General features: G+C 34.8%; 1 long non-coding RNA gene across 1 annotated transcript; it reads left to right on the top strand.

The window, feature by feature from the left end:
• LOC133313173 (uncharacterized) lies at window positions 1-23,809 on the top strand. The gene is made up of 3 exons (XR_009751775.1): window positions 1-95; window positions 544-606; window positions 23,237-23,809. It is a non-coding gene; the product is annotated as an uncharacterized LOC133313173 (long non-coding RNA).
• Window positions 23,810-25,232: the final 1,423 nt, after the last annotated feature.

Genomic DNA, 25,232 nt, shown 5'->3' with positions numbered 1-25,232 from the left:
ATTCTCAGTATTGCTTCTATGGAAAGATCAAGCTAATTAATGATGCCGAAGAGTTCTTAGGGGAATTTGACTCAAGCAAGTAACTGATCATAGAGGTTAGTACATGAATTTTTAGAGGGAAAAAAAAAAAACACACTAAATTTTATTCGTGTTTTGTCCTAACGTCCGAGGAGAAGAACAACTGTCTCCGATAGTTTCTCTTGGATGCACACATAATCTTAGCACTTGAGACTCATATTTGTGAGTGAAGGACGTGCAGAATGAAAGGAAACATAACAGTAACTGATGCATGGCATAATAATAAAGGTGTAAATTTAAGCAACACAAGGATCTAGCAATTACCATACTAGCCTATAGATAAGAGGTCCCGATAATATTGCAACGGGTCTAGAACACTCTACACTTCTTTTTCACCTATACTAGGAAACGAGTTACTAAAGATTACCGTTAGATTTTCTTTTTCATAGCATAACTTGATTTGTCCCAGTTTCCTTAGTTTACCACTTAGACTATGACCATTAGTCTTTGGTTCGTATTTTGCAGTAATTGATAACTTCGTTAGAAACACAAAACTGTGTTCGAAACCCTCTTCGCGGAATAATTCAGGTTCATCTCAATACTCTTTTGTGCTTCGTTTTTTATATTTATATACTTATCAATTTATTTGATAGTTTATGTACTATAATTAAATTATTTTGAATGTTCTCGACCGGTCAGATGACCATATCTAGGCGGTTATATGGACCGCCCGATGAAGCTAAACCATCCTTTCATATAAGAACAAATAGTCTTTTCCACACTCGTTTACCCCTCACTCTCACGAACGTATGTAAGGAGTTACGTAGCCTCACACCTCAATAGGAACAATAGGGATGAAAAATGGTCATGACATCACACTTCTCATATTAGGGGAATCTTCTCCATGCTATAAATACACTTATTCCATTTTAGAGGACTCACCTTCTTCCCAATTACTCTCCTTACTGAAACTATGCAAAATTCTCCATTCACGGGTCATAACTATAACACTCCGTTGTACTCCGGTTGTTAACATACATGATATTTAGCATACACAGCAAAAGACTTTATTTTAAAAGAATATTAAAGCGTCTTATAAAAATACGAGTAAACTTTTTCACAGCGTTCATCTGATATATTGCATTCGCGTAAAATTAACAATCTAAGTATACTAAATAAAACCATTGGCCATCACTGGTGGCCGTTGACCATCCGGATATGACCTCAAGTGTCATTCCTGACAGAGTCTCACAGACAGCATAATGGCTGTATTTCGGATAACTGAGGACATGGGTCCCACACATATCATAACCTGAAAGATACAATAATTAAACAGACAGCTCGCAAATCCCACACGGACTGTGATTCCCTCTCGGGTCCATACAAACCACAGGGCTCCATGCCCAATTAACAGAAAACATACATCAAGTCTATATTAAATTCAAAAACATCTAAGCATCAGTAAATGATCCATGGCTCCAATAATAAGTCATGAGCCTAAATAAATACATAACATAGTCTCAACATAAGATAAATAAGAATGTTCACAAATATACATGCCATCATAAAGTCTAATCATAATAAAAATAAGTCAGCAGCGTCATCCACTACTCCAAGGCGGGGGGCCTTGCCCCTAGATGCATCACCACTACTCTGGGTACCTGAAATGATGTCCCCAAACGGGGTGAGATAACACATCTCAGTAAGTTAAAGGTTCATAGAGGATCCTCTAACCCCTGAGCCCACTTCCTGCATGACATGTCAGATATAAAGCATGTAATACAGGCATACAACATAAACATAGCATCATCATATCATCCTTGTGTAACCCCAGGGTCAAAGCCATAGACGGTTACACATGTGTGACTCCAGGGTCAAGTCATAGATAGTCATCACAACCTCTGTATGCAATAGCTCCCAGAGTCAAGTCATAGGTAGTGTAAGAACCCGCACCGTTAATTAAGGAAGTTAATTAATTAATTATGAGAAATTAGAAAATAATTCCATAATTGACCCTAGTAATTATTATGAGGCTTAAATAATTATGGTAAGTGAGAAATAATGCTGAAAGTAGCTTTTCTGACGAAAAGTGCAGATACCGGTTCTGTTACTCGGTATAAATACATACCGATGAAGTATCCCGGAAAATTATAAAAAGTGTGTATATGTCACTAGAATAATATATAGGATTTGTAAAATAAGTTTCAGGTTAAAATAATGAGAACTGGTGCCAGAACTGATACTGGCTATGGAAAAGCGCGTACCGGAAAGGTGTTGCGAAAAATAAAATAAAAATATGATAGATCTTATAAAATTGAGTAGGTTCAGAATCCTTAGTTTGGGATTAAAATGCTAAGCATAGCATTTAGCGCTAATACAGTGCGATTAAGGCTTAAGTGGTGATAGCGACACGACAAGTGCACCGGTCGTAAAGTAATAAAGTGTACCGGAATACGAGATCGTTCCCATGAGGATCAGAATTTTCAAGCACTAGTTCACTAATTGCGTTTTAGTTGGACAATCAAAGGTTGGGTTTGAGAGAATAGTGAATTTAGATGAAGAGAATTGTGGTTCAAAGAACCTAAATTTAAAAACAATGCAAGTATGAAATTCTAGAATTAAAAGAATGAATGAGATGATGTTTGATTAAGATTTAAAGAAGCGTAGTTAAGGTTTCGACTTCCCCCAATATCCTCAATATGTTATGAATTAAAAAGTCAAGAACCGTTTCTTAATATATTGCCAATCAATTCTATCTGAGTTAATTAGGGCTCAATTCCTTGTTACCCTAAATCTATGTAATCTTGAAAGAACTCTAGTTCCCCGATTATTCCCCAAGAAAACATGCATTAAGATCAAGAATTTTAAGATTGCATAATTACCTTATGTCTATTCCTATTCCTATTCCTAGATCACAAGGATTATGATAAATTATCAAGTCAAGGTTCATGCACCAACATCCCTATTGTCATACAATTCCCCAAAATCATTCTATAAGGAACAAACTCATAGAAAGCATTAAAAACAGATAATTTATTCAATTATAAAATGAACAGGATTCAGAGACAATTTAATTCATAAACATAAAGATTCAATTGGGTTCCATCTACCCTTAACTACATAAAAAACTACTCTAGCATACTAAAAAGAAAAGAAATAATAAAGAAAAGATAACCCCAAGCCTCCATTGGTGTGATGTTGACTTGGTTTCTCAGTGTTCCAGCGCTCCGCAACAGGATTCCTCCTTCCGTCTTGGTGTAATGCTCTGGAATTGTTTTGGTGAATGAGTTGTGCTCCCAAGCTCTTTATTTATAGCCTTTTGGAGTTGTATCCTTCATTGCATATCTTGCCATATCCATGTTGGATTTGTAATTGATTTCATCTTTGTTTCCTTTTTCATGTAAATCCTTGGAGATTTGGTTGATGAATTAGAGTTTTAAATCTTCGTTGTATCTTGCTTCAATCTTCTCAGGAATCATCTTGAATTACTTACATAACTTAGAATCACATGCAGGGCTCACTTAGGTAATTTAAATTATTTTCAACTCATTCAAACCATATATATACTCATTATAAGTTACTAAGGGGTTCCCATAAGCCACTTAGCCTAAATATCACTTTTACGGTTTTCCTAGAACTGTACAAGATTCTTTTTTCTAGTCACTGTGCATAACCCACCTATTATAAAATTCTCATATTTTATTACGTTAATCTAGACTCAATTATCTTTCCAACAAGGTATCACATGCCTCATTTGGAGTTTTCTAGCTCCGACTATCACTGTTTGAAGTTGGACAAGCAAAACTGCCTGCTAACTCCGAACAGAGCCCTAAACATCCCTTACCATTTCTATGATTCTAGAAAATCTACTAAACTAATTGCTCTCAAATTTTTATGCATACAACATAGATACCTTCAGCTTTAATTCGACATATTATGAGCCTAATTTGAGTAAGAACAGAGGGAGAAAAAACTCGTTCAAGATGCAGCTATGTACAGCCCCTGCACATGGCCTCCCATGATAGTCTCCATTCAATCGAACCTACAGAATGGTATACATCTTCAAAAGGTACCAAATTTTGATACTACATAGCTAACATCTCAAGATTCAAAATGATATAAGGAACATCCCTGTAGGACCTCTGTGGAGAGAGATATGATCTCTCAAAGTTAGCCTAAAAACTGATTGTTTAACCAAAGTGTGTTTAATTAGTAAATCCTAATTAGGTTTAGTTAGAAACCCTAAGTGAACATAAATTTAGGATTTTTCATTTATTTATATCTCTTATGAAATTCCACATCATCACTTATGCATTAATTTATTTATTTCACTAATTATATTATTAGTTGTCCTAAACCCTAATTAGTTCAATTTTTAGTGTTTAAGATTTAATTAATCAATTATGCTTAATCCACCTCACTTGGTCCCTCCATTAGTGTCCTAATTAAGTCTTAGAATCATTTTAAGACATCAAACCCTACTATATATCTATATGGCTGAATTGCATAGTCATAAGATTAAGGTTTTTACTTGTCTTTTTAACACACTTTCATGGTTTAATTAAGTCCATTATGTCTTTAGTCCCCAAATGTTTCATCTTTATTAATTTTAACCATTAAACCCTAATATTAATGAAGAGGGAAGAATCAAAGCATGGGGTTTTTAGGGTTCTTAGTTCATCCAAATCAAGAACAACTCACACACAAGCCAAATGTGATACTTTTTCTTACAAGTCTTCATCTTTCTTGAGTTTTAGACTTCCACCAACACATTTAACCATCAAGACCCCATTTTTAATAATTTACAACATCATTATCAACCTATAATCATTATGGCTGAAATGGAAAGTGGGAGGAAGAAGGGTTTGGAGTCATCTTTTCCATGGATTCAAGCCTTACTTCTCCAAGATGGCTCCTTTAGTTCAAGCTCCAACCTTTACTTACCAAGAATGCTTATTTTTCACCAAGAACACACCTTCATGAAATATTCAAGTATTTAGAACCAAAAACATGAATTTAAAAGAGTAAAGGTAGGTTTCTCAAGAAGAAAATGTAAGCAATTTACACTAGAAACTCAAGGAATGACCAAAGAAAGTGTGTTATTCAACAAAGAGCTTCAACCACCATTTTTTGCCATAAAAAGAAGGAAATGGATCTGCTGTATGGAGGAGGTTCAGCCACGAAATTTTGGCTTCTAAGAACAAAAATGGTATGTTCTTGAAGAGGATGATGAGAGGAACAACTTTTGTGAAGGAAGTTTGGTGATTTGATGATGTTTTAGTGGTGGAATCTTAGAGAGAAGGTGGAGAAAATTTGAAAACTCAAACTTAGAGAGAGAGAGAAGGGGCTGCTAGGGTGCTGATATGAAATGAGGGGAATGATCCCTTATGTTTTTAGGGTTTTTGCCATGTCATTAAGTGGCTTTCTGTCATTTAGTGACACCCGGTGTAATTTTTCTTTGAACTGTTATCAAATTTTTACCCTAAAACACCCAAGACTCTAAATTTGAGTAATTAACATTAATTTTGTGTGATTATCATGTTCTTAACTTAGAAATTCGTTTAGTAGATCATAGATCCACTTATCGCAATTTAATTGCACTGTATGCTTTACCGGTATTCCTAACTGTACCCGGATTTCATAATTTTCTTAACTTTAAAATTTTTGGTCTAATTATGACTTGTTAGGCATATATTGGGCTTTCATTCCATCATTTCATCTTTTTCCCATTCCGGGATTCTACCGATTGCTGCTACAGCAGTACAAAATATCCGATAAAAGTGACTTTTCAGAAATACTCCAATACGGGTATCAATCTTCACCATTTCATATACTAACCTCATTCATGATATTTATATCATTAGATTATCTAACTCATATTTGCTAGATTGGAGCTATTCTACATATTGTTACTGCATCAGCAATCAAAAACAACTGAAAACTCAACTGTTCAGAATACCCCCAACATGTGTATCAAACTTCATCAAATCTTATGCTTACATCATTTATGATATTCATATCATTAGGATAGCTCTCTAACTTAAATTCACTGTACTGGAGCTATTCTACAATTTATTACTACGTCAGCAGTCAAAAACAGCAGATGAAAATTCATCTGACTGGAATACCCTCAATATGGGTATCCAAATTCTTAGAATTTCATCCTCATTCTATTTATTACCATAAGGTCCTCATCATAACCCTCTAATTTAAAAGTCATGTAATTAGGGTTATTATAATAACCAAACCCAATCACCTCCCTCTTAATTTTTAGCTTGTCTAATACTTCATAAACTCTTAGTTTATTATATTTTAAAGAGCTAAATCATAAAATTAATTCTCAAATGTGACCTAAAGCTTGAGAACTTAGAGTAAAAATGGTTAAAAGACTGTAACCTTATTCCCTTAACTTAAAAGTAATCTTTGCTATTTTTTTAGGAGAATTAGTTGAATTGTTACAAGCATTAAACTAGAAGGACTTAGAGCAACAAAAAATGAGCAAGGGAGTCTCTGGACTAGCACGCTTTAATGTGTTCGCATCAAGAAAAACATGCACTTATTGTTAGGGGTGATAATTTCCAACACCTTGAAAAATTCATGTTCTAATCAACCCGTTTTCAAATTCGTGTCGTGTTAATGTTGGCAAAAATTGACACGAAAAAATTCGAGTCATGTGGCGTGTCAACCTGGGAACCCAAAATTAACCTATGTTAATCTTCTTACAGGATATTTATGTCCTATCATGTCGTGTCGACCTGCATAATAACATAATTCAGCTAATTACTCGGGTCGTGTTAACCCGTATAATAAGTGACACACTATGAGTTCGTGGGATATTCATGTCGTGTCATGTCAACCCACAATATAAGTGAGTCGTGTTTGTGTCAAAAAATTTAACCCGCTTTCAAATTCATGTTGTGTTGTGTCTACCCGAATTGCCAACCTTACTTACTCCCAGAGCGTGCTAATAGCGTGCTTCAATACCTGATTCTTTCTATGCAAGAGCTCTTTAGTACCCGACTACGACTAAAAAAGCCGAAAACAGATCAAGGATCCGAAATTAGGGGTACTTCACTTATAAAAACTGTGTCTGGGGGTCAGGAAAGAGGATTCTACACATTCTTAACATTTCTGGATTGCGAGTCACCAAGGTTTTATGCTTTTGAGGGCTGCAGATGCGTTGGAGGCAAGATCAAGCTGAGATTTGTAGAGATTCACCATGCCCTTCAATGAGATGGAGTTGTTGGAATTTATGTTGAAGTTGTATAAACAATCTATTGGTTATGAATAAGAAGTGGGTTAAGGAAGAAAAGAGAAAAGGGAAGTTGAAGGGGTGTGGGTTTAAGAATTCCCACATTGGACAACTAGTAGGAGGTGAGAGAGTTTATAAGCTCCCACCTCATACTCCTAAATTGTCCCTTGGGGCACTACACATTTTGTGAAGGGGAGAGGAGCTAGGTGGGCTTGGGTCCACCACACACACGCGCGCGCTGCCGTCCGGCCGGCTCGACTCGGCTCGGATGGGTTCGGTTCGGTTCGTGTGTGTTAAATAGAATGAATTTCTGCACTGTTACTCTGCCAAATTTTTTCCTTCATCCAGTTTGCATCCTCCTTTCTGTTTTTCGGTGTAACTTATTTTGGCATATTGTTGTGTTCGTTTGGGCTGTTGACTGGTAGTACCACCACTCCTCAGACGAAATCCGTTCTATCGTGGGAGACACTTGTCCATCAACCTTTGGCATCCGTGAGGGGGCAAATTGTCTTAAGGAGACACATTCTCTGGGCTCGGATTTAATCCATCATACTGCATACTTTCCTCTTTCTGTCTCATTATCTGACCTGCAAGTCTGTTCTAATTTTACTGTTACACTGTAATTCTGATTATTAATCTCTTATGTTCTATACATGGGTTCAAACCTCTTAGTGATTTAATATCGCCCACTGTCTTCCAGTAACAGGAGTTTGGGGAAGTCTTTATGTTTTCTTTTGTTATTGTTTTTTCCATGTCTAACTATTTCTCTTATAGTTGATACCCAATTGAATATTTATGTCCTTTAATTAACATTTTAATGCAATTTTCCCTTTTTATATTGAATGATTTTTCTTTGCTAAATGCTTATATGAGTTCTTGTAGATTGATTTATGGTTCGCGTATAACAATAGGAATGTCGGTATATGAATGAGAATGGTAAATTCATCATTGATTGGTATGAATTAATCTAGGAATATACATATGAATCGTGTGATTTAATTCATGTTTTTAATGCTTAAATCCTTTTAAGAAACACCAAGAAATTAGGATTCTTTTAAGGGAGTCAAGGGTTAAAATACCAAGGGAATAAATTTTAACTAAATTAGATGAATTGGTTGACAATATAAAAATGGTGATTAATTAGGGTTTAACGCATGCATATAAGTGAAGATTGAGGGGAAATTGAATCCCTAACTGTTTTTTCTTGATTGCATGCACATATGCTTTTGCATTCTTATTTTTTTTTAATTTTAGTCACTATTTAGTTTTATTCAAGTATCTCATTTGATCTATCCAACTTATGCAAAATAGAAAACTAGTGCTTGAATCTTAATATTGGTGAGAATGATAATCTACTCATCACTATATTACTTTTACGATCGATATGCTTGCCGAGTTCACAACAATACTTCAACGATGACCTCTACGAGTTGCAGTTTATACTGCTGCGCTCTTCAATCATTGTTACATTGATATACTTCACCTTATAAGAGATACCTCTCCCTCAAGGTATACCTCTCCCTCACCATTCTCACAAGTTCAATGGCGTCATGCATGTGTGGAGATTGAACCCACGACCAAATGGTAAGGTATATGCAAATGATAAAGGTTATCATAAATATGAGAGAGTTAAATTTTCTTTTCCACTTTAAATAAAGGGATCAAAATCTAAAATCTCACTAGCTTGCAATTATCACCTGCAAATTCGAAGCCATGAATTTTCTAACCAGAAACAATACCAACTTAAGCAATCACAAGTGGAGTCACTTTATTTTCCATCATTAATGTTGTCGCGAATAATTGTGAAGGCCTCATAACATGCAGATGTAGGCAAATCAAAGATATTCCTTACACTTTGCTATACATATATCATAGTATATAGTATAAAGTATAAACACACATGGTTTTCGATTTGGAGACTGTGTGGTCCTCCAAGGTCACTTTCTCTCTAAAGAACAAAAGCTTTTATTCAATCAAATGGGCCAAGCAAAAGCAAGTGTGAAAGGAAACACGCGCGATACACGAGCTCATTGGGTTTGGACAGGACCAATATATGGCCAATGTTATTTATGTGGCAGTACTCACTACTGAGTACGACAAATGGTTTGACGTCAATTCCAGCAAGCCATGCAAGTGGCAACCATATTCCTAATGGCTTGTCATCGTCCATATTTAACTTTTGGGCAGATTTGATCTCTCAACTCTCAAACGCATTAAGGGCCGTTTGGACGGGGCTTTTTGACCCTTTTGTCCCTCATTAATTAATTAATAACCATTTTGCCCCTTACCCAGAACTATCTACCAACCTGCCCCTCTTTAATTGATTAATTTGAATATTTAATCGATTAAATGGTCAAAATAGGCAAAAATGGTTGACTCAAGATTTAATCAATTAAATCTCCCTCTTTAATCGATTAACTTGAATATTTAATCGATTAAAACTCATATTTAATCGATTAAATATCCCAAATGAACGTGAAAGCATTGATTGAATGAGACAAACAAGGAAAACTCGCTACGTTCAAAGGGGATGATTAAGGTTTAGTTTACTATAATGATTAAGTTTTGGCTTCCTCAAGCATTCATTTGAAATCTGTCTTACTTGCTGAGACGAAATATAAAATGGAAGTATTTCACCCTGGCATGAACTGAAGTTTGAATATGTTAATAAGGGCAGTGAGTACATGCATGGTGGTCATCCTCAACCAGTATATTGTGATTTAGGGACTTCAGAGGGTACTATTGAGATATATACTGATTGGAATGCTAACAGTGATGGAAGTATTAGATGTACTCCAAAAGAAATGAGGGGTTGTGGTGACTATGTATTGGAGCTGAAGTCCATACTTCCAAATGGATGGATTTCTAAGTTGGAAGCTAAAACTCATGACATGCTGAAGAATTTTTGCAAAATTGAGCACAAAACTCTTCAGAAAGAAGCAATATTAAGCATCAAATATATGATAAGAGCTACTTTTAGAGATGGCACGAATGATAGTAACATATATTGTCCAGTGTCAAGTGACTTGTCAGAAGAAAGGCTACTTCTCTTCCAACAACATTGGATAAAAGGTGAACCAATCATAGTTCGGGATGTTCTTAAACTAGGGACAGGTCTGAGTTGGGAGCCAAAGGTCACTTGGCGAGCATTATGTGAAAATTTGGATTCAGGGAACAACTCAAATGTGTTAATGAATCAAGATTGGTTCTCGCTACGCAGTGAACCAACGAGTTTTCCTTATTTGTCTCATTCAATCAATGTTTTCACGCTCATTTAGGATATTTAATCCATTAAATATAAGTTTTAATCGATTAAATATTCAAGTTAATCGATTAAAGAGGGAGATTTAATCGATTAAATCTCGAGTCAACCATTTTTGTCTATTTGACCATTTAATCGATTAAATATTCAAGTTAATCGATTAAAGAAAGGCAGATTGGTGGATAGTTTTGAATAAGGGGAAAAATGGTTATTAATTAATTAATAAAGGGTAAAAGGGTCAAAAAGCCGTTTGGCCGAACATAATTTTGTTTGTTTGTGGCAAAACGTATTCACAGGTTGGGTTAATTGTCTTGTCAAGGTCTGAAGAGCGGGTCAAATTTGTAAGAATTTATTAAAATACAAATATCACAAAGATCGAAGCATGTAGATAGATAAAACACCACATATCAATTATGTTTAGAAAGAAATTTGTGTACTTGATTGAACCATCTTATCTACTGAGTGAAGAACTTTGATTTGCCGCTAGAATCTTTCTTTCTATGACATTTTCCAAAAATGGTAACCTTTGTACGATGGGAACATGAGAGCTTAACCCTAATATAAATAGCAGGCCAGAGAGGGGACCTAGCATAATCTTAGTCAAGAGTGTGTGTACTAGATCCACTCATCTAGGGTGTAAATGAGTCACACCAAGCCATGCTTTAGCCTAAATGTGCTAGGTTTGTGTAAATTATTTAAAACTTGGCTTGGCTTGTTAGTCTTATGGCATAATTTATTTTTCAAAAATACATGGCTTGACTTGGTGTAATACCCTGTGTGCACCCGATGTATTAAACATGTAAATGGTAATAAGCGCAGCTCAATAAATGCCGAAACTAAAAATTTCCAATTATGATTCATTTATATTAAACAAGTGAATCTTTTTCAAAAATCGTCTGTATGTAAATTGCAATAAATAACTAAACTGAATAACCTCATAGTATAAATAATGTATCAAGTCATGGAACTACAACACGTAGACCAGACATGTCCTGATACAATAATACACTACAGTCTGAAAGAAACACAGCTTATTCAAACGTGGCATGGACAACCCCCATGCTCACCAAATAAAGCATCAAAGTCAGCTCATGTCTCTAATACAATAACCATAAAGGTATAATAGCAAGTCAGAAATCATAATAATATAGCAAGGTGCATGCATCATCTCAACTCAACTCCGGCCTCCTGCCGCTAGAGGTCTCAACCTCAAAAGTACCTATACCTGAAAATGTTCCCCACACAGGGTGAGATCTCTTACAAGAAATCTCAGTAAGACAAGTAGTCCTCAAGGATCTCTCCACCCCAAGCTCACTTACATGTACAATATAAGTTTTAAAATGATAACAATAGTAAAATGGAAAAATTTATGCAATGCAGCATATGTCCATGTCATGTGTGTATGCATCCTACTGGCCAGACAATAAAAGGTAGGGATTACGTACGTCTACAACCCACAATACAAGGAGTCCACCATGTACCTCACACATGGAGTTACCATCTTGCATGTGGCCCGACATGCTCAAGGATTACCGTCTCGTGTGGAATACCCTACCCCACATACATATACATATGACAAAATGCACTATATATAATAATCCAGCTCAACAACATATCCAATAATCATCATGTAAGTAGATATATTTTTAGAAAACACATCATGCATATAAACCATCCCTGTAACACCCCATAGTACTCCGGTTGTTAAAATACATGATATTTAGCGTACACAGCGGAAGACTTTATTGAATAATTAATAAACGTCCTGTAAAAATACGAATAAACTTTTTACAAAATATTTTATGAAAACGTTTCCAAAAGCGTTCACCTGATATATTACATTAGCATAATTTAACATCTTTATCTACTAACCAAGTCTCATTAGCCATTACTAGTGGCCATTGACCAACCAGATATGACAACAAGTGTCATTCCTAAAGGAGTCTCGCGGACAACATAACGACTATTTTTCGGACAACTAGGAATATCAATCTCGCACATAATCAAACCTGATAAGCAATTAAATAAACTAACAGGTCACAAGTCCCACACGGACTGCGATCCCCTCAGAGGGTCAGTGCATACATAATGGCTCCGTGCCCAAATTAATACATCAATACATCACGTCTATGTGTCCTCGTCACATGCATCTAACATAACTCATAACAAATACATCCATAATCTAACAGCTCAACTAATAACAATCGTGAGCATTATTACATACATCAACATAGTCTCAAAATAATCTATCTAGGCATGCCAAAACATTACAAATGCTGTATAATCAAATAAAAAAGTAACATAAACAGCAACATCAATCCACTAATCCGTAGCTGGGCCCTTGCCCCTAGAAGTCTCACTACTACCATGGGTACCTGAAATGATGTCCCCAAAAAGAGGTGAGATAACAACATCTAAGTAAGCTCAATGTTCTTAGAGGATCCTCTAATCTCCTGAGCCCACTTCCTGCATGACAAGTCAGATATAAAGCATATATAACAAACATACAACATAAACATAACATCATACATCATACATCATCCTCTGGTTAACTATCCAAGGGCTCTCCCCAAGAATAGCTAATTGACATGTCCCACATGCCTAGTGTGACTTCCAAGGTCAAGACATAGACAACCAACACACATATTCTCTGGCCAGGAACCTTATAACATACATCATCAGTGCATCATCAAATATCAATAATCATATAATATCTATATGAATGTGAATGAATGCACATATACCACATATCACATAATTTCATACAATTCAACCATAATGCCCACTATCATGGTGGGGCCACAAGAAAGAGGAGCAACCAAAACCAGGAGCTTACCTCAAGGAGCTTAGCACAAGCCCAAACTCCAATATAATACGTATGCTCCAAAACAATCTTCAAGTGCAAGGTTCTCTAGGCACACCTAGAGTAGGAACCATTCACATCATTAATTGCATAGTAATTAATTAAGTCATATACAAGACTTAATCATTTAATGATTTCACTTTTTATACTCATATGCTAATAATATGCCCATTACAAGTCTAGACCATTTATTACTTAATTACATGTTTACAATGTATAAGGAATTGTTCACTAAGTCCACAATAACTCATTAGACACTTAGCCCATTAATAAACTCTCTTAGATTAAGGCATTTTCCACTTAACTTACAACTAATCAAAAATTTATCATCAATATATGTCATTCATAACCTTCAACATTGATTATTATAAGTTACTAAAGGGTTCCCATAAATCCACTAAGCCTAAATCTCACTTTTACGATTTTCTTATAACTGTGTACAACCCACTTGTTATAACATTCTCATATTTTAGTATGTTAATATAGACTCAATTTAATTTCCAACAAGGTATCACATGCCTCATTTGGAGTTCTCTAGCTCTGGTTATCACCGTTTGAAGTTGGACAAGCAAAACTGTCTACCAACCCCAAATAGAGCCCCAAACATCCCTTACCATTTCTGCGATTGTGGAAAATATACAAAACTAATTGCTCTCAAATTTTTATACAGAAAACTAGACACCTTTATATTCAATTTGACATATCACGAGCCTAATTTCAGTATGAACAGAGGGAGAAACAATTTGTGGAAGATGCAGACATGTACAACCTCTGCACATGGCCTCCCTAGGCAGTCTCCACTCAATTGGACCTACAGAACACTACACATATTTAAATGGTACCAAATTTTGATAGAATATAGCTGACATCTCAAGCTTCAAAACGATGTATAGAACATTCCTATTGGACTTCTGTGGAGGGAGATATGCTCTCCTAAAGTTAGCCTAAAAACTGATTATTTAACCAAAGTGTGTTTAATTAACAAATCCTAATTAGGTTTGATTAGAAACCTTAGGTTACTTTAATTTTACGGTTTCTCATTTATTAGGTCCCTTTTGCATTTCTATATAGTCACATTAGGTCTTAGTTCATTAATTTCATTAATTACATAATTAGAGCTTCTAAACCGTAATTAGGTTCATTTATAGGGTTTTTAACTTGTTAACTTTACCATTTCTTCACTTAATTAGGTCCTACACTTAATTAGGTCCTACACTTAATTAGTACACTAATCCATTATTTAATTAAATTTTAAACATAAAATCCTAATTATACTCATTAGGGTAGATTTGACATGATAGTGTCATTAGGGTTTAAATCCCATCCTTAAGCAATATTAATGTTCTGAAGCTTAAAGGTTGCATTTTTAACATTTTCCTTGGTTCAACTCATGATTCTCCACACTTTCCAACATCAAGAACTCATTTTTATCAAATTACAACATCAATCCCATAAAGAACCCATGTTGGCCGAATCATATAGGTGGGTGGGGGAGGGTTTTGGTCACCATTTCGCAAAGTATTCATGCTTACTTCTTCAAGTTAGCTCCAAGGCTTCAAGCTTCCACTTTTCTCAAACAAAGATGCATCCTTTCCACCAAGAACACACATTTAACAAAGACTCAAAGTTAGAACTCAATAACACTACACAAAGGCGGGATTTTTCAAGGAAAAGATTCAAGAAACTTACACTAAAACTTAAGGAAACAAGCACCAAAGTGGTGTTCTTCAAAGAGAACGCAAAACACCATCACCATAGCTTGAAGGTGCCCAAAACCACTGCGGTATGTGAAGGTTTTCACCATGAAAATTTGGTTTCCAAGAACAAAATGGTATTTTCTCGAAGATGAGGATGAGAGGAACAAATTTGGTGAAGGAAGTTTGGTGATTTGATGGAGTTTTGGTGGTGGAATCTAGAGAAAAGGAGGAGGAAGTTTGGAATTAAAAAATGGGTAGAGAGAGAATGAGGCTGCATTATGAATGGGAAGGGATGCCCTAGCCTTCTAGGGTTTGACCAAGTCACATAAGTGACTCTCTGTCTTTTAGTGACACCCGATGTAATTTTTATTTGAACTGTTATCAAATTTCTACCCGGAAACACCCAAGACTCTAACTTTAAGTAATTAATATTAAGTTTTTCTAATTATCATGTTCCTAACTTAAAAATTTGATTAGTAGATCACAGATCTACATACTGCTGTTTAATTGCACTCTAGTCTTTACCGATGTTATTAGCTGTACCTGGAATTCATAATCTTTTCAACTTTAACATTATTGGTCTAATTTTGAACTGTTAGGCATATATTGGTCTTACATTCCATTTTCTCATTTTTTTCTCATTTCGAGATTCTACCGGCTGCTTCTACAGTAGTACTAAATACTTGGCAGAAGTGACTTTTCCAAAATACCTTAATATGGGTATCAAACTTCATCAAATCATATACTAACCTCATCTATGATAATCATATCATCAAAATAGCTCTCTAACTCAAATTTACTAATTTGGAGCTATTCTACTAATTGTTATTGCGTCAGCAGTCAAAAATAACAGATAAAAATCCACTATGTAGAATACTATCAATATGGATATCAAAATTCTTAGAATTTCATCCTCATTCCATTTATGCCTCTAAGATCCTCATATTAATCCTCTAATTTCAAAATTTAAAAAATTAGGGTTATTATAATCACTCCATGAGGTTTGGTGGAACCATCAATGGGTAAAACGAGGACACGAAAGCTTACCTGCAGTGCCAAAATCCCTATCCAAAAGCTCGGTAAACACAGGTACACCAATAGTCACACAATCCGACAATTGCAATATGTTTTATATCAAAACATTATTTATATTCAAAGTCCCAAATTTCATATAAATTGAGAAATGTTTTCTTTTTCGATTAGTTTAACACCCTCTCCTGTATGCATCCAAGAGAGTCGTTTGCTAATCGTTATTCGAGTTGTGGAAACGGATGAAAACTTTTTCTAAGAAAAGATCTTTGAGAAGTTGTTGTGGAAAGCTGAATCTAAGAAAATTTTTGATGGGAAGGACTTAAAATGTGTTGCTGATAAAATGGTTAAAATTTTTAGAAAACCGTATTCCTTTAAATATTAATATAAAATCGATTTTTCAAAATATTTTTGTACAGTTAGCGAAATCTGAATGTAGACGCTTGGGGCTTCGCGTGCATATAAAATAATAGTAAATTGGAGGTCATTCGCCCCTTGAAACGTAACTCATAAGTTGACCGTAAACTGTTAAAATTCAGCATTAAAAATAATTCCTTTTCGCAAGACATTTTCAGATTTTCTTAAAATAGCCGCTGTTCGTAGAAGACTTAAAGCAGAAATAAATCATAGTTTTACAGTCATCCAAGAATCATCAAGTACCACATAATACAGTCATCCCAAGCTTAAAACAGTCAACAGAGAATAAATCCAGACAACAACAAAAATATAACCGAGTTCAACATCCAAGTCCTCAAATGCTTTTACGTTCTCCTGCAATTTAAAATATTGCAGCTCCAAAGGGGTGAGAATAAACCCAGTAGTGTGGCAACAAAACCAAATGCAACAGTATTAACTAGGCACAAAATCATAAATAGTCACTTCAAACATCTAATCCTTTTCATCATATATCATAACGCGTATATAACGCCCTTTTTCCTTTACGCTCATAGCACCTTCGTGCGCGTAGCATCACAGTGGGTATTCCTAATGGCTCCCATGAAGGTGAATCCCACTGTGGAACCTATGCGGACTGAAGCCAAGTGTCCCCTCTCCTGGTACCAGGCATGCCTATATGATGCATGCTCAGTCATATGTCCTCAATACAAATATATATATTTTCAAGATGTCATGAATCAAGTATACATGCCATGTTATGCAATCGCACCCAACAGAAAAATGTATTATGATGTAAAATGCATGCATATATCATATCATCCTTTCATATTCTTACCATTGGCTCATCATCATCATAACATACATAGAACAAATGTGAGCAACACATCACAATTCCATACACTAGCCAATAGTCACAGAAGGTAATACCGCCTACACATACCTCGTACGTCACAATTAAATGTACCAGACAGCAGCGTATAATCCAAAATTTACGGCTTTTGCGCACCTAATATACATTGCAACAAAATCAGAATACGTTTCAGCCTTCTCTATTAATTACCAATAATTCTCCAAGCCTAAAGGTTCATGTATCCATTCGGCCAACAATGTTATTTTCCTAAAATATTCTGACTTTCAAAACAGTCTTCCCAACGTTTAACAGTGAGGGTTTCTCAAGGTTCCTAAGCATGGCAGAATCGATTTTGACATAGAAGTTACTCAAGATTTTTATTCATACAATTTCCTATTTCTATACTCAGAGATGCGAAAAAGGGAGCTTATTATTCTGCTGTCTACATAATCTTAGATGGAGTTTAGCACACAATAAGGCTGGTCCAAAACAGAATCGGTTTCATCATACAAGGCTCATAACGTTTATTCAAATATTTAGCTTAACAACACATGGAGTGTGTGAAGGGAAACTAAACAACATGCTGCATATAAAAGTTAAATAAAGCTTAGTTTATAACAAGTTTTATCAAGGCAGAATCGATTTCATCTCAACAAAGCATCAAGGATGATTTCTTCCAAAGCTCACGAATTCATTCAAGGATCGCTACAAGGGACCTAGGCATGCTGTCCAAATTATTTTGCTTCAAAAAAATTTAAAGGAACACCAAGCCATCATCAACAGCCCCATCATTTAACTTTAAGATCATTACCAAGTTCTGAAATTAATTCTAAGCTTTCATGCTTTCAACTAAGATCTGGGGGTTCATTATGGCGGAATCTAGAGAAAATAAATTACATAAGAAACCACTCCCTATACATGCTTCTCGGCCTGAACAGAAGACAGAGATGGAGGTTCAAAATTTTGTGCTTACCTTTCACTAGCGCACTAAGGAGACCAAATGGACAACACTTCAGCCCTTAATGATTCACGAAATAGCCAGCCCCACTCTTCAAACAGTGGTCGTGCGGATACAATAGGGAGAGGGAAATTAACTTGAGTTAGTTTATGAACGAATATCTCCTTTAAAGAAGGTGACAGAGGTTGCCACACATAAGTAACAACAAGACAAAACAATGTGTTACCTCTTGGAACAAATGGTGCACCGTCGAATGAAGAAGGCAGGGACAACGTGTGATTAAATTTTTGGTATCACTCTAAAGAGGTCCTCGGTTTTCAGTTAGGATACAAGGAAAAAGTGAAATAATTTCTTGAGTTCCCTCTGTACATATGCTTCGGTTTTGAAGTGTGAGAAGGAATGAAAATAGTAGATAGTGATGACAATTAATTTGTGTTGAAGTAGGAGGAAAGTTGTGTAATTTTGTGGTAGAGAAAGAGGGTGGTACAGTTGAGTGTCCCGAAACTCAAATTAAAGGTTTGATCTAGCTCCTTTCCTACCAAATCAGCGCATGAGAGATGGGAGGGGTGAAGTCTTAAGTGCCAATTTAAAGAAGAAATAAACCACAAATGCCCAAGCCATTCTTCTCACTTCAGCGCATGAAGGGGTGAAGGTAAGTGCAGAATTTTCCAGCCAATGGCAATACATGCACACTGCATTCCCCTTCCCTTATTGGGCGCAGGTGTTAAGGCTGAGTGGTGTTAGAAATTAGGCTAACTAAGATTGACATAAAGCTGAATTTTGATTGTCCACCCAAACAAGTTATCAGCTTGCTCCTCTGCCCAAAACAGCGCATCGTACAAGGAGATAAGAGGTGTGAGTTGGTTGCCATGTGTGATAGCCAACCAATAAAGAGTGACCTTGTGGGATGACTAGGCTAATATAGAATTTGGACAAAATGAAGTGAAATTGGGCTGATTACATGAGCACCTCCTAGGGTCTTAAAACTCGGCCCACAGATTTGTGGGGGAATAAGAGTATCCCAGCCCAATTTGATACTAACACAATAGTCAACCCAATAAAATCATGCATTCCAAAGCCCTATTTAATTCTTGTAGTTAAAATTCATATTTTATTTCTTATGGTATGATTTATACATTCTTATACCTTAGAATTAAAGCTTCATAAGTCTAAAATAAATCCTCTCTTAGTACTATAATTCAATAATCTCCTACTTAGTTTTAATCCTAGGCTAGTTCTCAATAATTTCGAAGGCCAACAAACATTACATATATATATATAGATATATATATATCAAATTTAATTTTTCCACACGTGCATTCTTATCCTTACGGTCTTTTGTGTATTTTCCTAATTACATGGGATGTTACATTTAGTGACTTAAGTCCCTCATAAACCATAATCATAGCATATTAATCCTTGCTATTATTTGTATTTATACTTTCAACAGTAGCACTGACTCCCTAGGGTATCATACTCTAATTTGAGCTTTCCAACACATCAGAACTGGTTTCTGGTCTTTCTGACAGGGGGTAATCGATTACTCCACACGGTAATCGATTTCCATGAATAAGCTAATCGATTACCATGCACAAAGTAATCGATTACCACGCGGACAGAACACGAAAACTATAGAATTTTTTGCATAATCCGTGGGTTCGATGGCTTCCAAGGGTTCAAGGTCCAATTTTTCATCAAACAAAAGTTCAAACCACATGATTAAACATAACTATATCATATTTTACATGATTCATTAAGGTTTCCACTTTTCTCTTCACAAACTAACACATTTTCAAGAAAATACAAGGGGAATAGTTTGTAGTGACCTATGGACTTTTGAAAATAGAAAAATGAGGAAGCTTTGAAGGTTCGCCAAGCTACTGACTTGGTGGTGCACGAAAATCCCACTTAAAGGTAGGTAATTTCTTCACAAAATTTGATTCTTGGAGCTTCCTAGAGTGTAGTAATGGTTCACACTCTAAGAACTCAAGTGGTTAGCCCTCCGTCTATGAAAACATCAACTCAAACTCTCAAGACATGATATTTCCCTCACGGACTCAAGTTTTACAAGGAATGATGATGGTTTTAGGGCATAAGATTAGAGAAATATGGTGAAAGATGGATTCTTGGCTAGGTTCCATGCAAAAAGCTCATGTCTTCAAGAAGAGAGAAATGTGGCAGCCATGGGGATCAACCTTGGGGGTCAGAAAACTGACCTAAGGCTTTGAGCAAATGGCTATTTATATAAGTGTGCGCACTAATCAACAGTATTAGTTGTAATAGCTCCGGTAATCATTTTCCTACCAAAATTTATATTTCTGAACATAGATATTTTTATAAGAATAATCATATTTTTGTTATAATTTTTCGAAACACTTCACTGGTACACGTTTTATACATAGCTGGCATTAGTTTTGACATCATAGCTTATTATTTTTACCCAAAACTTGATATCCTTGACTTAGATATTTTTCTAGGAATATTTATATTTTTATTATAATTTTTCAGAATACTTCACCGGTATGCATTTATATCGTGAAACAGAACTGATATCCGCACTTTTAATCAGAAAATCGATTTAAGCATTATTCGACCTTCTCGATAATTATTCTAATCTTTCTATATTTATCCAAATTCAATTATGAAATTATTTCCTAAACTTATAATTAAATTATTTAAATTCCTAATTTAATGGTGCAGATTCTTACACTTGGACTATCAAGCCTACCAAGCCTTCAAAAAAAGACATATTTCTTTTGTAGGCTCCTAACATGCCACCTGACTCATTTACACGCCTACAGTGACCCATCAAAGAGTACAGTCTGACACTAGGCCTACATTGTGCTACCCAACTAGGCCTAACAATACCAATATATGCCAAAAGGGACTCATATATAATGATTACAAAGGGCTAATCATATTAATTAAAATTGAAATATTCGTTACCCTGATTAACTTTGAAATACAAGACTAATTAATTAACATTGCCCACAAATAGAAAATTTTCCAACAAAATTATCTAACTCGAACATAACACGCTTTTGTTCACAGGTCCAAAATTGAAATCTAGACATAACTCGCCTCGGGTTGCGAGTCACACGGGTTGACACAAAATAATAAAAATAGAACGAAAAAACTAAATGACATGTGTGGGTTGACCTGTGATCAGCGTTTTAAAACTCGAACCAGTCATAGACTCGATCAAGGTACTGGGTCATTGGTTCAACCGAGTAACCGGATATACTGTTCATATATTAAAAAAATATTAATATATTACTTATAATAATATGAAGAAAATGAGTGGTAATAAATGCTATAAGTGAAAGAAGAATGTTATCTCTATATACAACAGAAAGTGGCAACATTATATTTTTTTATCTTAACAGTTTGCATAATTTTTAATTTTACAATCAAATCCTCATAAAGGTAACTAGAATGTGTAAAAATAAAAGAATAATATTAACTAAATGTATTAAATAAGAGAAGTAATATTAACTGAATTATGTAAAATTGGCGCATTCCATCATCTCTCTTGAGTCCAACCCTTTACGGGAGGTATAAGAAATTTGTGAATCAATGTTAAAAATGGATCTCGCAAATCAACGAATATAACAAGCTGGTTAAAAAGTGAGATAGAATAAGATCATCATCTTCAAGATTTTATGCACTTTGAGACGATACAGAGCAAATGTCAGATTAAAATTTCTGCATTATGGATATTTCTTTATAAATATAAAAGCATAACCGATGAAAATAACAATATCAATTATCCAAATGCTTTCATAAAATATAGACTTTTGCTCAATTATATAATATAATACAGAAAAATGTTTCTGCAGTTACTGCAGATAAGTTATCTGTACTTACTCACAAAATGACGTCGTTTTGGTGTTAAAATTTTAAAAAATTTAACTATAAAGACGATTATAACCGTGAAATAAATTAAAATTACAAAACACCTTGATTTCAGCCCCAAAATAACGTCGTTTTGGGCTCAATACAGATAATTTATCTGCATTTATTGCAAAAAAAATGAACCCAATATATTAATAGTAAGAAAAGAATGAATGCTCATCGAGGGATAAAAAGTTGGCTATTATACATAGTCCCAACCAGAGCTTTGTTTCTTTTTTATTTTCTTAAGTTGAAAAATCAAATTGTTTTTAGGATCTTCCTTTAGTTTCCGGTTCATGATGCAGGTCCAACTTGTTTAAGAATTTCCCCCTTCTTTTGTTTGAATAAGAAGCAAACTTAAAAAAAAAATAGGTATTAAAAAAAGGGTCAATCAGGTTTTATTTAACCTACCGAGTCACCGAGACTTGGCCGGGTCGACCGGTCTAAACTGAGTCAAGTGCATGATCTGTCGAAATAGCCACCCGAACCTTTCGGTCACGGGTCACCGAGACCCGTGTCAACTCGGCCGGGTCGATTCAAGTTTTAAAACACTGCTTGTGACACATAACAAGTTGTGTCAAAATCATCAAAAAAAAATTTATTTTTATTTTTTGGAAAACCGGTTTATACGCGGGTTATGCGAGTCAACCTGTGACACGATATGACAATAGTTCGTGTCATTTACCTATATCCATACACGACTCATTTTATCCCACAGGTTGACATAATCCATATTTAATGCGGGTCAACTAGCGGGTCATGACACATTTTGTCATCCCTAATTTTTTTTTAAAGTGTTGTTTTTTAAAGATTTTTTTTTAAGTTAAGAGATATTTTTTATATGGATGGATATTTAAAAAATATTGTTAAGTGTTAATTATATCATGTCTTTTGGGCCAAAAGTATACTAAATATTCATGAATATGGTTAAAGACATGGTGTATATTACTAAATGCAAAAGACTTTGGAGTTTCTCATGTTTGATATTATAGTGACTTAAAAATATATTGGTTTCAGGTTTAAATTGCTATTATGGAGCATTGGAGCAATGGTTAAGCTAGAAGGACTTAAAGCGATAAATGAGGAGCAATCATTTAGTGCAAATCTTCTTGAAGCTGTATCTCAGCTTATTTTTAGTATCCAAAGATGGATTTGGATTTCGTGTTCTTCGTCGAAGTTGTAGATCTGTTTTTTATCTTTCCAACGAGACCAAGATCACATCAATTAGACGATTATAGCTCGAGTTATACCCAAAATACGAAATCAACACATTAACTCGCTAAATAAACTCGCTATAGTGAGTTAAAGAGCGAGCATCACTTATTTTTCATCTTAAACTCGCTAGTTTTTCTCTCTATAGCGAGCAACACAGTGAGCAATGTCATTTTTGAAAGCCCATGGATCTTCTGCGATAAAAGATACACTCTAAGACTTTTCTAATCACTTTTGACAGCTGAGGATGACTTTGGAGAGGCAGAGGAGCTTTGTTATAGACCAGAGAAGGGAGAGGAATGGTTAAAGCTTCACCGTGGAAACCAATTACCTCGTTCTTTTATGTTTTTGTTTTGTTTTTCATCTCTTTGTTTAGTTTTCCTGACTATGTTAGGCTAGATTCTTTATTATAGTTTGGGTTAATTAGATGGAACCAATGGATTCCTTTTGATATTTATGCCTTTCTTGTAATTGATATTTAGTTTTATGTTATGCAATTAATCTGTTTTCCATTCCTAGCTTTGTTTATGAACTGATCACTCATAGATGAATATATGAAACTTGCATGACAATAGGGATATTGGTGTAGGATTCTGATTGTTAATTGCTAGGTTTTGCTTGATCTGGGGATAGACTTGTGAAATTTATGACCTTTAATTCTTGTTCTTAATGCTTGCCATAGGAGAGATCACTAAGGGATTATGATTTTGAATAGGGTAAATGATTGAATCACCAAGGGATTGAGGTTTAATTAATTTAGAAAGAATTGTCAATAAGATGAATTGAATGTTAATTATAGAAAACAGTAGATTCTTTAAAAGACATTGGGGAAATCAGCACCCTAGCTAGCTATGCTTTGCATTTTTTATTTCATACAGTTCTTGATTCTTGGTTCTTGATTATTGTTCTTGTTAATTAATTGTTATTTTTAGTTTGCGTTTTATAATTCAAATCATATTCTCAAAAATCCTTAAGACCGATCCAACTTTGATAGTGTAAAACTTTGATAGTGTAGATAAATTATTGCTTGATAGATTAATTTTTGTGAAAATAATACTTTACTCTTCATTTTGTTATTTGTACGAGTGATACACTTGTCGTGATCTCAACAAATACTTTTAAGTAAACATCATAATTTTATTTGCAAAAAATAAGAAATATTGGCCTCCAGAAAAGCACCATTAAAAAGTTTTCTTCCAAACTTTTTTTTTCTTTTTCAAATGTTGATCCCGATAATACCATAAAAATAAAAAAATACTTTTATTTTGAATGTGAAGGTCCCAGTCATTATCGGCTGGCCAAGTGCTGGAAAGCAAAAGTTTATGACATGCGTCTCTCACTTTGAATTGCTTATGTATCTCTTAATAAAGATGACGTGACAATAACAAACAAGATGTCCTATAATGAAAAGAGCTCATAAGATTTTAAGCCATTTGCTAGGAGTGACTACTATTGAGAGATTTCCATAGTTTTTAAGAACCTTCAAGCAAAGCATATGTAATGTATATGTCACATCACTCAAAGGGTTGTTTTAATTATGAACGCGAGTACGGAATTTGTGGTTAAACAGATAATTACATATACAAATATTAATTTTTCTGACTTAGAAATATAGTCGCAATAAATGTTCCAGCATGTGAATTTCTTAATCAATTCCTATATATGATATAATATGAAGGAGTAGAAATGATGCATTTTACAATGATAAAGCATTACATGCAATCAACGTTTTATCTTTTATATGTAACAATATCACTAATTAATCAAGTTAATAAATTACAATTTGACTAGGTGAATCTGG

Source organism: Gastrolobium bilobum, unplaced genomic scaffold, assembly GCF_033153095.1.
Source record: "Gastrolobium bilobum isolate Gb01-03AN ecotype WA unplaced genomic scaffold, APGP_CSIRO_Gbil_v1 utg17978, whole genome shotgun sequence".
NCBI classification, from domain to species: domain Eukaryota; kingdom Viridiplantae; phylum Streptophyta; class Magnoliopsida; order Fabales; family Fabaceae; genus Gastrolobium; species Gastrolobium bilobum.
This window is presented reverse-complemented; position numbering and strand designations above follow the sequence as displayed.